Raw genomic sequence first — 13,782 nt, 5'->3', positions numbered from 1 at the left:
TTTCGCGCCAAAACCACCCGTTTGAGCATACTGCGCATGTGCGCCAGTGACGCGTCGCATCCCTGTGACATCGCCTCATAACCACCCAATCTCCTCCAAACCTGAGGCGACGTCACTTCAATGCGTCCGTTTATGTGATACACCTTGATAAAGTCCCCTGGGACGAAATGCGTTGGTGTGTGGGCTGTGTTTCTGTCCCTGTGCACTTATACATTAAACTACCCTCAGTTTTAGCTTGGAGTTGTGCCCTTCATTTTTTCTATAGGACTCTTCCTGTGGATCTTTATACCAGCTGTGCTCCTTTGCGTTCTTCAATGTTGCTGTTCACTCTATCAGGATTGCACGCGGTGGAACTTTTCTAAGGATGGACTCTGGATTTCTATGCACACCCCGGACAGGTAATGGGCATTAGCCCTCATATGGTTACCTGGGTCCCTATGTGGGGAAGTGTGTATGTTAAGTGGGGTGAGCGGTGGAACCACATTTGCGGTAGTCGTGCTGACTGACCGCTAGGTCCCATGTTTATGCCCCCCCTTAACTTCTTATTGCATACATGTTGTAAGGATTTATGAAAGTTCCCATCTATTTTTATGCCAAAAAATACAGCTTGTGAGTCTAAACACGTATATGAGCGTCAATCTCTACATCTATACACAAAAGTAAAACAGGATTAGGATATAATAGTTCTGTTCAGTGCAATACAATTTCTTCAGGGCATGTATACATACTATACTGTATATGTAAATACATTCAAAAGAAACCCACAGTATTCCAGACAGATTTTTAGGATCACAAACCAATGTACATATATTTACTCTCATCAATCATGGAATTGTGCATCTATGCTAAGGAATTCATTGCTACATAAAGAGAAAGCTTACTTTTATAATAACTGTGTTCAATCATTGAAGTGACATTAGTAAGGTATTGATAGCAGCTGTAAAGAATTTAGAAATCTATGGAAGAAACATTGTAAACATTGTTAGTTCATACAGTATTATTTTCAATTTGTTGAATTAATGGGGAACATTAGCAACTGAACTGGAGAATGATTGTAAATAATTAGATGGATTTGGCTCGTTCATAAAATTGGGCTGAGCTAACTTCAGTCTCTTGTATAACAATGTGTTGTCCAGTCGGTGGGGAGCGCAGAAATGTGAATAAAAAATATGAGAAACACAATATAGTGCAATATGTCTGAAAAGTCAGTGAACTTCAGTGTAACCTATAGACTGCGTACTCACAATCTATCTGTTCTTTTAAGCATTTCCATTAGTGGCAATGAATGACTAGTACCTCTGATGTGTGGGAACCTTTTGAATGAAAGAATAAAAAGCCCCAATAGCGTAGACTGATAGACAATTTATCAGGAAGGTAAGTAAAAGCATATATACACTCACATGGTATCAAACAATAACAGGCACATCAATGGTTATCGGGAACGAAGTGGACGCCGTCTGGGATTGTCAGCATTCAGCGTTCACCCCCCGCTCGCGTCCACAGGTATTCGCGCGTCTTTCCTCCTAGTAACCTTGCGATTGGCTTGCCTCCGCACCTCCTGGCCTTGCTTGTGATTCTGGACTTATTTGCATGTTGACAAATACTTTTCCCACATTAGCTGAGTATATTGTGCAAGCTTTCATAGTATGGTTGAACCTAACAGCACAAATGCCACTTCTTCCTGAATACCCATTTCTACCTTCCTGCCACTTTGAGATAAGGATTTAGGGGAACAAATATAAATACATGCATATAAATAGAAGGAGAGGGAGAAGGAGAGGGAGAAGGAGAGGAGAGAGGGAGAGAGACGCATGAAGATTACAATCCAGTGTCACTGTGATTTATTGTTTTCACATTATATAATTCTGTACTTCATTGTGAGTGAATATTATTTGGTTACATGCAGAGGTAAAATAATTAGCATACGGGACATAAGATTTTTTTATTAAATGGTATATATTTTTAATTGCACTTGTATAACAAAATTCTAAATGTAAAGGTAAATTGTCTAGTGCCTGTTTCTGTTTGCCACCATATTGTAACTATCAGACCATTTAATGATCATACACATGCTGTTGATAACAAAATGTATATTAAATATATATATACATTCTGACTTTATTCAATATCCAAAATGTTTATTTAACGTCATGAATATTTTTATATAACTTTTCTGGGTTATTAGTACATTCTCATTGTTTTTTTTGCATACTTTTGCATTGCTTCATATCATTATGCATTTTCCCTTATCCGTATTCCATTTTTTTTATTATTATTATTTTTGCTTTTTTGCCTTCTCGTTGTCTAACGTTCATTGTTTGTTTTCCCCTCTATCTGGCTAAACTCTTCCTCACTCTCTGAAATGTATGACAGCCTCGCCAAGCATAACAGTTCCCATGGAGTGTTTCTCCGAAATGGCTTCACTAGGGCGGACAACGGGAGAGAGCGCCCGTCACTTTACTTAAAAAACACTCCAGGAATTTGTTCTTTTTACAAAATTTCTGCTTATTCTTACATCTAAGGTCAAGAAAGTCTGACGCTATTTTACCGAAATACAAAGTGAAAGAAGCCAACAGAGTTCATAACCTGAACCGCATTAACCAGCCCAGACTTGGCTTTGAATTGGTTTGAAAGACACAGTCATCAAGATTTGCTGCTACTTCTATTTGTGGGGCTAATGAAATGCATATGGTACATACAAATAGAGAGGTGAACTATTGAAGCTAATTTATTGGAGGCTTGCATTTTACCTACAACAGTAAGTATGGGAAAAATCTATTTTTTATAATGTAGTCCAGCAATATTGGAACTCTATCCTCATTACAGTTATTCGTTCAGGAATGTGATCTAAAAATCTGACTGCAAAAACGTTTGATATCATTTGTAAGTAAATATGTCATATGCTTAATTAAATATGTTAGCAGTTAATTTTACAAACTCCCCCGATCAGCATTATTGCAGTTTACTGAATAACCTCCATAGAGTTGGATTTAATATGCTACAGAGTTTTATATTCACAAATAATATTTTTTTCTGCTGGCTAAAATGGTACCTCCCTTCACTAGATATGATACCACAGCACTTAATGCATCCAGACCTCTACATCAGATACAAAAAAAACCCCAGAAAATATACACAGGCAAGAATCGGCGCTCGTCACCCGTCTCGTCACGGTTCACGTTACGGAGGCGGGGCCGAAGGCCGATCCTCACAGGAATATACTTGGATTATTTGAAGTCTGTACATTATCTCTTTGTCAACTGAATAACAATTCTGTCTGCTCTTTTCAATGAGTTTTCATACTTCACTATGTTGTTTCTCTAGCTTTTGTTAACAATGAAGTCCACGCCACTAATTCTTCAATATCCTGTACCTCTGTAATATACAGTGTCTGCTTTTGAGCTCAATGAAGTCTTCATCTTTTCATCTGACTTCGTTAAGGCCAACAATGAATCTTTTGAAGCTCGTCTTCCAGTCCTTGCAGTGCGGCTTCACTGAAGAGAGTCTGGCAGTTGTAGGTAGCCAGATTCAGGTTTTAATGAGAGCTTTTGTTTAACTTGGGGAGTCTAAACACCATTTGCCCTCATTCAGGTACAATCCATTCTCTGGAGAACAAGAGCCATTGGTTTTTGGTGTCTTCCTTATATGGGAGGCCTTGCTTGTGATTCTGGCCTTATTTGCATGTTGACAGGTACCTTTCCCACGTTAGCCGAGTATATTGTGCAAGCTTTCATAGTTGAACCTACCAGCACAAATGCCACTTCTTCCTGAACACCCATTTCTACCTTCCTGCCACTTTGAGACAATGAGATAAGGATTTAGGGGAACAAATATAAATACATGCATATATATAGAAGGAGAGGGAGAAGGAGAAGGAGAGGGAGAGAGGGAGAGGGGTAGAGGGGGAGAGGGGGTGAGGGGGAGTGGTAGACAGAGGGAGAGGGGGAGAGGGAGAGAGGGGGAGAGGGGGAGAGACGCATGAAGATTACAATCCAGTGTCACAATGATTTATTGTTTTCACATGATAGAATTCTGAACTTCATTGAGTGAGTGAATATTATTTGGTTACATGCAGAGTTAAAATAATTAACATACAGAGACATAAGAAAAATATTTTTTATTAAATGGTATATATTTTAAATTGCACTTATATCACTAAATTCTAAATGTAAAGGTACATTGTCTAGTGCCTGTTTCTGCTTGCCACCATATTGTAACTATCAGACCATTTAATGATCATACACATGCTGTTGATAATAAATGTATATTAAAAATATATATATACATTCTGACTTTATTCAAAATCCAAAACGTTTATTTAACGACATGAATATTTTTATATACCTTTTCTGGGTTATTAGTACATTCTCATTGTCGTTTTTGCATACTTTTGCATTGCTTCATATCATTATGCATTTTCCCTTATCCGTATTCCATTTTTTCCTTTTTATTATTATTTTTCTTGCTTTTTCGCCTTCTCGTTGTTTAACGTTCATTGTTTGTTTTCCCCTCTATCTGGCTAAACTCTTCCTCACTCTCTCAAATGTATGACAGCCTCGCCAAGCATAACAGTTCCCATGGAGTGTTTCTCCGAAATGGCTTCACTAGGGCGGACAACGGGAGAGAGCGCCCGTCACTTTACTTAAAAAACACTCCAGGAATTTGATCTTTTTACAAAATTTCTGCTTATTCTTACATCTAAGGTCAAGAAAGTCTGACGCTATTTTACCGAAATACAAAGCGAAAGAAGCCAACAGAGTTCATAACCTGAACCGCATTAACCAGCCCAGACTTGGCTTTGAATTGGTTTGAAAGACACAGCCATCAAGATTTGCTGCTACTTCTATTTGTGGGGCTAATGAAATGCATATGGTACTGTACATACAAATAGAGAGGTGAACTATTGAAGCTAATTCATTGGAGCTTTACATTTTACCTACAACAGTAAGTATGAGAAAAATCTATTTTTTATAATGTAGTCCAGCAATATTGGAACTCTATCCTCATTACAGTTATTCGTTCAGGAATGTGATCTAAAAATCTGACTGCAAAAACTTTTGATACTAGTACCATTTGTAAGTAAATATGTCATATGCTTAATTAAGTATGTTAGCAATTAATTTGACAAATTCCCCCGATCAGCACTATTGCAGTTTACTGAATAACCTCCATAGAGTTGGATTTAATATGCTACAGACTTTTATATTCACAAATAATATTTTTTTCTGCTGCCTAAATTGGTACCTCCCTTCACTAGATATGATACCACAGCACTTAATGCATCCAGACCTCTACATCAGATACAAAAAAAAAAAACAGAAAATATACACAGGCAAGAACCAGGCTCAGTGCCACATTGGCCTAGCATTGATGTTAATGGACCATACGTCTGGTACCCTAGCAATGTGGTTACTTTTTAAAATTATATTTGGAAATGCTATCCTACAGGTAAATAACTAGTAAAACCAGAATTTTTTTTTTCAAAGCATCAGCATTAGATACGTTTGGAGCCAACATAATTTTCCTTTTTTTGAGGTATGCCAGGGTATTGTGCAGTATTCTGGGGCAACATTCGGCGGCAACCACTGAATGCTATAGAAACTCTATGATATTTTGTGGGCTTGAGGGAACAGTGAGCCTACAACATTTGTAGGTTCTGTCAGTTTGCTACAAAACACATGTGCAGTAGAGTTGCTTGCCCACAGATACACTGTTTAGCTATACCAAGCCCATTCCATAGAAGATGCATATTTTATTTACTTTTATGCATAAATAATGCAAACATAAGCAATACCTGAACCGCGTGTTCCACCATCCTCCAACCTCGGGGGACTCCCAAGTTCCTGAAATATTTACAGCTTTTATCATGCTTGTCTGTGGTGACCATATGGCCATAGGGGTCAGCCTCATTGCATTAGCCACTAAAAAAAGTGTCATTACCAGGAGATAACGTTGCAGCTTCATATTGCGTGAACCCCGCATCCGTATTTTCTTTGTACATTTTCTGGCACAAAGAAATCATTTGATATTTCTCAAAACAGAGGGTTGGAGGTCAAAGAACTGCAGGTGGGAAATCCCCCGGTTCCGATAATATAGAAAATAAAAAATAGGGGGGTTGCTGCTTTAAATAAAACTTTTTAGTAAGTCTACCAACATCCCCAGGTATTTTTGGACTCAAACAGTTTAATATATTGCACAGGGTTACTAAGCCCCTTTATAGCTAATAATGTTCGGCTTCCACCACGTGGGATAAAATTACTTCAGTCACTGCTTCTACTTATAAACCCCCTTTACAGAGCAACACAGATACTCAGGGTTACCTATATGTGCAGAACAATTCATTATTCATGCTTTTTCCACAATTTGTAAAACACCTGTTCACAATCAGTTTTAATTCAAATATATTTTTTACAACTTTAATATAGCTTATTCCCCAAAGGCATATTTTAGGCGTCTTTTTAATTCGTTCTAGCAGTTAAAACGTTTTTGCCAAACAGTTCAACGTTTCTTTTTCGATTAGTTTTCTCTTTGCCAAATTAAAAGAAAGAGTATTAAAGAATGGCCTTGTCAGGGCGGTACGAAATAATCGCTCAACATTTCCAACTACTGGTCTAAGGGGCCTATTCCGGTAGCTTCCATGTGATCACTGCAACATCGAACGTGTTTGCATGCTCCTACCTCACGGTGTGAATTAATGGGAAAAAATGGTATTCACTATATCGCATTTTAAATACTGTTTGTTAAAAAAAAAGTGACATACCGCACGAGTTTGTTTGCTTTCTAAGCGAAATGCCCGTAACATACGATTTCCCTCCATCGGTCTGGAAGAGCTGCGCAGAAGAGAGAAACTGCTTCTCCCTGCACAGCTCTTACACATGCCATCGCGCTGTATTTCTTTTAATTTTAATGACATAGTATTGAAGCAGAGGGTCTCCGGAGCTGAATCGCATTAATTTCAGGTCCGGGGATTCCCTGCTTCCCAAGGTACCACCTGCAAGTTTAAATGTCCCGCGTCACAGCTCACGTGACAAGCAAATGAGCATACAGTAATATTTCCATTTGCCATATGCTTTGCTGTGGAGGGTTTTTGTCACTTTTTTTACCCATCATAACTTAACTAAGTATGGTAAAACCCATCCCCATTGCTTCATTTTTGCATAGCCAGTGTAACCAACCCCACACTGATGAGACCCATTAAGGTTGAAACAGCTGTCTGTGGGTGGGTTTACTGGCTATGCATCTTAACCCTGGCTGTGCTCAAAGCTGTGACCATGCAGCAAGCTTAAGCCTACAAGGAACCATGTTAAAATGGTTTTGAAGCAAAAGGTAGAACTGTGTGCTCATTTGCATATCATTTCCCAGAATCCCTTGCTGCAGTGGAAGTGCTGTGTGCTGGGTGATATTGGTGAAAGTCGGGGTTGCAGACCTGTCTAAGACATGCAAATGAGCATACAGTAATATTTCCATTTGCTACTGTATATGCTTTGCTGTGGAGGGTTTTTGTCGCTATTTTTACCCACCATAACTTAACTATGTATGGTAAAAACTATGCCTTGCTTCATTTTTGCATAGCCAGTATAACCAACCCCACACTGAAGAGACCCATTAAGATCGAAACAGTCTGTCTGTCTGTGGGTGGGTTTGCTGGCTATGCATCTTAACCCTGGCTGTTCATCTTAACTATGGCTGTGCTCAAAGCTGTGACCATGCAGCAAGCTTAAGCCTATAGGGAACCATGTTTATGGTTTTGAAGCAAAAGGTGGCACTGTGTGCTCATATGCATGTCATTTCCCAGAATCCCTTGCTGCAGTGGACGTGCTGTGCGCTAGGAGATAATTGTGAAAGGCAGGGTTGCAGAACTGCCTGAGACATACAAATGAGCATACAGTAATACTTCCATTTGCTAAATATAAATATATATATATATATATATATATACACATATACACACCATACACATTTTAAGTTATGGTGGGTAAAAAGGGCGACAAGAAACCTCCACCGTATGGCATAAAGCAAATAAAAAGATCACTTGTGAGCACATTCACTTGTTGATTCCCATTCTGTGCTTAAAAGCTGTGTTAACAGCGAGCATTCGATTATAAGGGTTCCATGTAAAAATGGATTTCAGACAAAAGGTGACACAGTGTGCTCATTTGCATGTAATTTCCCAGAATCACGTGCTGCAGTGGAAGCACTATATGCTAGGTGTTAATGGTGAAAGGCAAGGTTGCAGACCTGTCTGAGGCCGAACTCACGGTGGCTGCTCGGTTGCGCTCTTCCATGCGCGCCCCTGCGTGCACTCCTGCAGCTCCAGCGATGTGTGAACTAGCTGGGTCGCAGCGTACAGGGTCATGGTGGATGCGTAACAGAGCTGGTTCGCCCTCAATGGCTGAACCAGCTCACGTGACTGCAGCACGAAAATTCAATTTCTGTTGTAGCAGCAAAATCTTGCTGCGCAGCGCCGCACGCACTTGCGGAACTACCATAGGCAATCAAGAGTACTTGAAGTGCGGACGTAAGCGACCTTGAGCTCGGCCTAAGATGTGAATGTGCTCACAAGTGATCTTTTAATTTGATATATATATTATATATTTGATATATAATATATATATCGGTTGTTTTCTCTTTCGGCCACCAGAGGACACTGTTGTTACAAAGTTAGTGACGCATTTGCACAAATGTAAAGTTACAGTAGCAGCTGTTTGGGACATCAGGATAGTTAAGGAGTATCTGATTACTTTTTGCAGTAGTTGCTGCATATTTAAAATTATATGATACAAAGGAAATAATAGAGGACACATGGCCAAGAAAGAAAATTACTTTCCCACTGAAGGATCTCACTGATATCATGATACACAAAAACATTATGAACGGCTTTTTTCAAGTGAAACTTCTATGCTGCACCTACTGTACCATATGAAAATTTCCCTTGGAGTAAATTGCCTTGTTGGTGAATGAAGTGCACTCCAGGTAGTGACTTTACTGCTGGTAGAAGAGGCCTCCTGAGCTCTGCGCACATGCGCAAGAGCCGTTGCCAACAGCTCGGCGCGCCTGCGCAGAAGACACCGGCGCACCAGCAGCAGGACACGGAGACCACACACACAGGTACACAGAGAGAGAGAGAGACACACACACACAGACATACACACACATACACACAGAGACATACACTGACACACTCACTGACACACACTGACTGACACACACAGACAGACACACACAGACAGACACACACACACTGACTGACACACAGACACACACACAGGCACACAGAGAGAGAGAGACACACACACAGAGACATACACACACATACACACACAGTGACATACATACACAGTGACCTACAGTGACAGACAGTGACAGACAGTGACACTGACACACTGACACTGACACACTGACACTGACACACTGACACACTCACACTGACACACTCACACTGACACACACACACTGGCACATAGAGAGAGAGACATACACACACATACACACACAGAGACATATACAGTGACAGACACTGACACACTGACTGACACACACACTGACTGACACACTGACACACAGACACAAGGAATTCACAGTTACTATAAATATAGACGTGTAAATAGCTAAAACACGCGTTCTAAATCAAACTTCTTTGCGTTTTGGCACTGAAATTGTGTTTTGATTTTTAATTAAAAACATCACCATTACAAATACAATTTCTGTGACAAAACAGTGATAAAAGACAAAGAAGTTTCACTTAAAATGCGCATGATCAGCACACACCATTTGTTTTTGAGCAATGAGTATATTATTTTGTAGGTAACAACCAGGGCTGAACCGAGACATTACTGCACCCTGCGCAGACTAAAAATGTGGCACCACTCCTCCTGCACCATCGCGGCGACACCACGTGGCAACATGTTACCAAAGACAAGGTCACGCCACATGACTTCCTGTTGCCATGGAAATGCGTCGCCACGCTAAAAGAGAAGGCCAGGGCAGCAAAAAGCTAAGTACAACCTTAGCTGCTTGACTTGACTTTTTTCCGTGTGCACGCTCCAAGTCCGGCACCATCTTTAAATGTCAGAGTCCTGCGCACCCTCATCAATGTCAATGGACATTTCAAGATGGCTCGTATCGGAGGGGCTCGTGCGGGACTCCGAGTGGTGGCGGCAGCAGCAAGGGAAATTAACGAGGGCGTTCAGCCACACAGGAGATTGATGGAGCAGCGGAGCGGGACAGGTCCATCAATGTCTCTTGCTGCTGCTACCGCTCAGAGTCCCGCGCGTGTCACTCCGACATGCCATCTTCAAATGTTTCTCGACATTGAAGAGGGCGCGCAGAATTCGGACATTTAAAGATGGCGTTGGGTCAGAGCTCACGCATCGCGAAAGGTCATGCGGCGCCCCTTTTCAGTTGACACCTCGGGCATGTGCCTGGCCAGCCCAACCCTTAATCCGGCACTGGTATCGTGAGGGTTTAGTTCAGTAAATTACCTGACAATTTTGCTCTTAATAAATGTTTGTATTTGGAGGACAAAGCTGTATGATTTGTATATAATTCTTCGGGGCGAGCGGGTTTATTATAGTACTATATAATAATGTTGGGCAATCATTTCCCTTGCTTATATTATTATATTTTAATCACCTTATTAAGACTGAACCTATTAAACCTGGGTTTTTTAAATGTCATTACCCGTACAGTGTGCCTGCCCTAAGAGGTCAGCAAAGCAAGGTTAACCCATGCCCTGAGGCCTTTTAAATCCAACAAAAGGTTAATATGGCAGGAATAATTACAACCTGAACACTAACCAACTGTAATATACAATGTTTGCCAAATGTCTTAGCAAAGCATTTTAAGCTGCAAAAGCATTTAAATGAATTAAGCATGGAAATTAAAAATACATTTGATACATTAATACAGGGGTGTTCAGCTCCAGACCTCAATCAAACCACCCCCACCCCCCCCCCCCGCCCCCACACCCCCCAACAGGTCAGGGTTTCAGGATATCGCTGCTTCAGCACAGATGGCTCAATCAGAGGCCCAGTCAAAGACTAAGCCACTGATTGAGTCACCTTAGCTGAAGCTGGGATAGCCTGAAAACCTGACATTTTGGGGACTGGAGTTGAGCACCCCTGTAATGGGACCTGAACAGGACAATTTATGGGCTCAATAGACTCCCTTCTCCTCTAACTCTATCATTTAATAATCCGAACTTCCATTTAGGAACAAATCAAGGAAACAGATTTTATCATACTTGGGTCAATAAATTAATTTGACTTTTTTGTTCCTACTTCCAGGTTTCTCAGCTGTCTATAAATTAAGAACTTTGTAGAATCCAAACTCGCACACTGATCCAGCTCCCGCTTCGAATATCTTTGCCTAAATAGCTCTCACACTTCTGTATGATAATTACCTCATCCCTCTATCAATGATGTGACAGATGGGGATGGTGACTTCTCTACTCCTTCCTCCCGCCATGCTTTGCCATAGAGGAAGGGTTGTTAAGTTGGTCAAGTGTCAGTGCCTCTGGATGTAGAGATGTTACATGCTTGTCACATTTGATGGCTTCTTTACAGTCTTTGAGTAGATGACTTATGGATGTGCAGCACTTTGTAAGGATTGGCCTTCTGTCCCGCCCCCATGATGCGTCCCGTGATGCCTCGGGCGACACGTCCTTCATACAGGCAACGCATAAACACTGCGCTACTCCTGCCAGGATCGGGCTTCCGGCCCGTCCCCACCCCTTTGGTCTCACGTCACCACGGAGAAGCTTCCTCGCGCACCTACGCGCTGGCGTCGCGTCACCAGGGACACACAAGGGGTTAATTCTATCTCTTATTTCCCCACACCTGCAGCTCACTCCACCCCTGCTTACCAATGGACAGAATACATCTGATTACTCATCCCTCACAGCCTGGTGCAGCCCTGCTATTGGCTGTCACTTCCTTATATGCACAACCAGCCCTCCTCCAAGTTAACTGAGCATAACCTTAGTGCTGTACCTGTGCTTGCCTCAAGCAACCTTGCCTTGTTTCCTGCCTGCTGCTTTTCGTTGTACCTGACCCTTGCTTGTTCCTGGACCTCTGCCTTCTCTGACCCTTGATCTCAGCTTGTATTTGGACTCCAACCTTCTGTATTCCTGGACCCCGGCTATGCACTACAACCACCCGACTTCTCCAACCCCAGACCACGGTGAGTACCATGACCATCCGACTGCTCCAACTCCAGACCATGGCGAGCACTACGACCGCTCTAACCTCTCCTACCCTGACTCAGCTACACGTCTACGACGCTGCAATCCGGACGCAGTTGCGCGGTTGTTGGTTCGTGTATTCAAACATCCCCACCTCAGCCCTGCGGTCCCATCCTGTTTGTGGTGAGCACTCATTACACACCTGAAGCAAACTCCAAATTCTCTGAGTAGGTTCTTGCGTTCCTCTATGTGCTTCGTCCTAAACCCAAAACACCTGTAAAGTGGGTGTGGCTTCTTGTGTATGGGGCATTCCCTGTTTGGGTCCCCTGTCTCCCTGCTTGAAGCGATAGAATGATTGGGACGTGTAGATTTTGTAGTAGACACATCTGTCCTGTGGACCATGATAGTCGTTCTGCTGCTACCCTATCTTGTCACTGGTCCTTCATTCTTTAGGTTACTTGCACTGAGTGTGGTTGGTGTACCCATGGCGAAGCTGGGGTCGTTTTTTGTTTCAGCCGCTTCTTGAATTGTAGGGTGGAGCCTAGCATTATCCGTCCATGAGGTAGCGAGAGGAGGGATTTCTAAAGTGGCGCTGATGTCATAGGGGAGGTAGTTCACTCCAGATGCGGCCGCGAAGGGAGGGACAGAGGGTGGAACTCACCTCAGCTGTCTGCATAGGATCCCGGACTTTCAAAGCTGTGGACAGCATTCTAATATCATGGGCCAAGACATGCTACAATGTGAGTGTTATATGTCTTGTGCTATTAAATAAATCAATGTTCCTTTTGGTATTGTGCCATGTATATCTGTTTATTGCATGGGCATTGATCGGTTCGGAGGAGACTTTGAACGTGAGGATTTGGGACATCACCCGATCAAGATTAAAGATACCAATTGATGCATTATGGGGGCTATGCACTAAGCTCCGTGCTTTTGCGTCTGGCTGAAACAAAAAAGCACGTCCGATAAAAAGTGAAGCTGGAGACATGATTCACTAAGGCCTTGAACCCATTTTCTCTCGGACGGGCCAAAAACTGGCTTATCGTACGTGCAAGCTTTTTCCCCCTGCTAGCATTCTTAAACTTTACGTACGCTAGCTGATAGAAAAAAAAGCCGCTTGGAACATTTGCATGGAGATTTGCCATCTCCATGCAAGGCTGTTACAGGCAATCGTACACAAAACAAATACATTTTAATAATAGTGTACATGAGCAGAGGGTCTCCGGAGCTGAACCGCATTGGTTTCAGGTCCAGGGACCCCCTACTTCAGGAGATACAGGCCCCGTTATGGAGAAAGCGCCACTGACGTCATGAAACGCGTGGGAGGAGGAGCTAGGGTCTTCATGTGGATGTTCACATTTTTTATGTAGTTTAATAAAGTTTTTTTTATTCAACCTTGGCTGGTGAGTTCCAACGTTTGTTCCGGTTTGGACGTCATACCGATACTCTTTCACTTTGCTGTTAAGGCACAATAGCATGTTTATTGGGGACAATTGCCCCCAATAAGCATAGCAATATACAACACACATCCCTCCCCGCCCCCTAACACATACAATACAGTAATGGGCAAAATAACTGTTAGATATTTGTGGGTGTGCTTG

This window comes from Ascaphus truei, chromosome 2 (genome assembly GCF_040206685.1).
Source record: "Ascaphus truei isolate aAscTru1 chromosome 2, aAscTru1.hap1, whole genome shotgun sequence".
Taxonomy (NCBI): domain Eukaryota; kingdom Metazoa; phylum Chordata; class Amphibia; order Anura; family Ascaphidae; genus Ascaphus; species Ascaphus truei.
Note: the sequence above shows the minus strand (reverse complement) of the source record.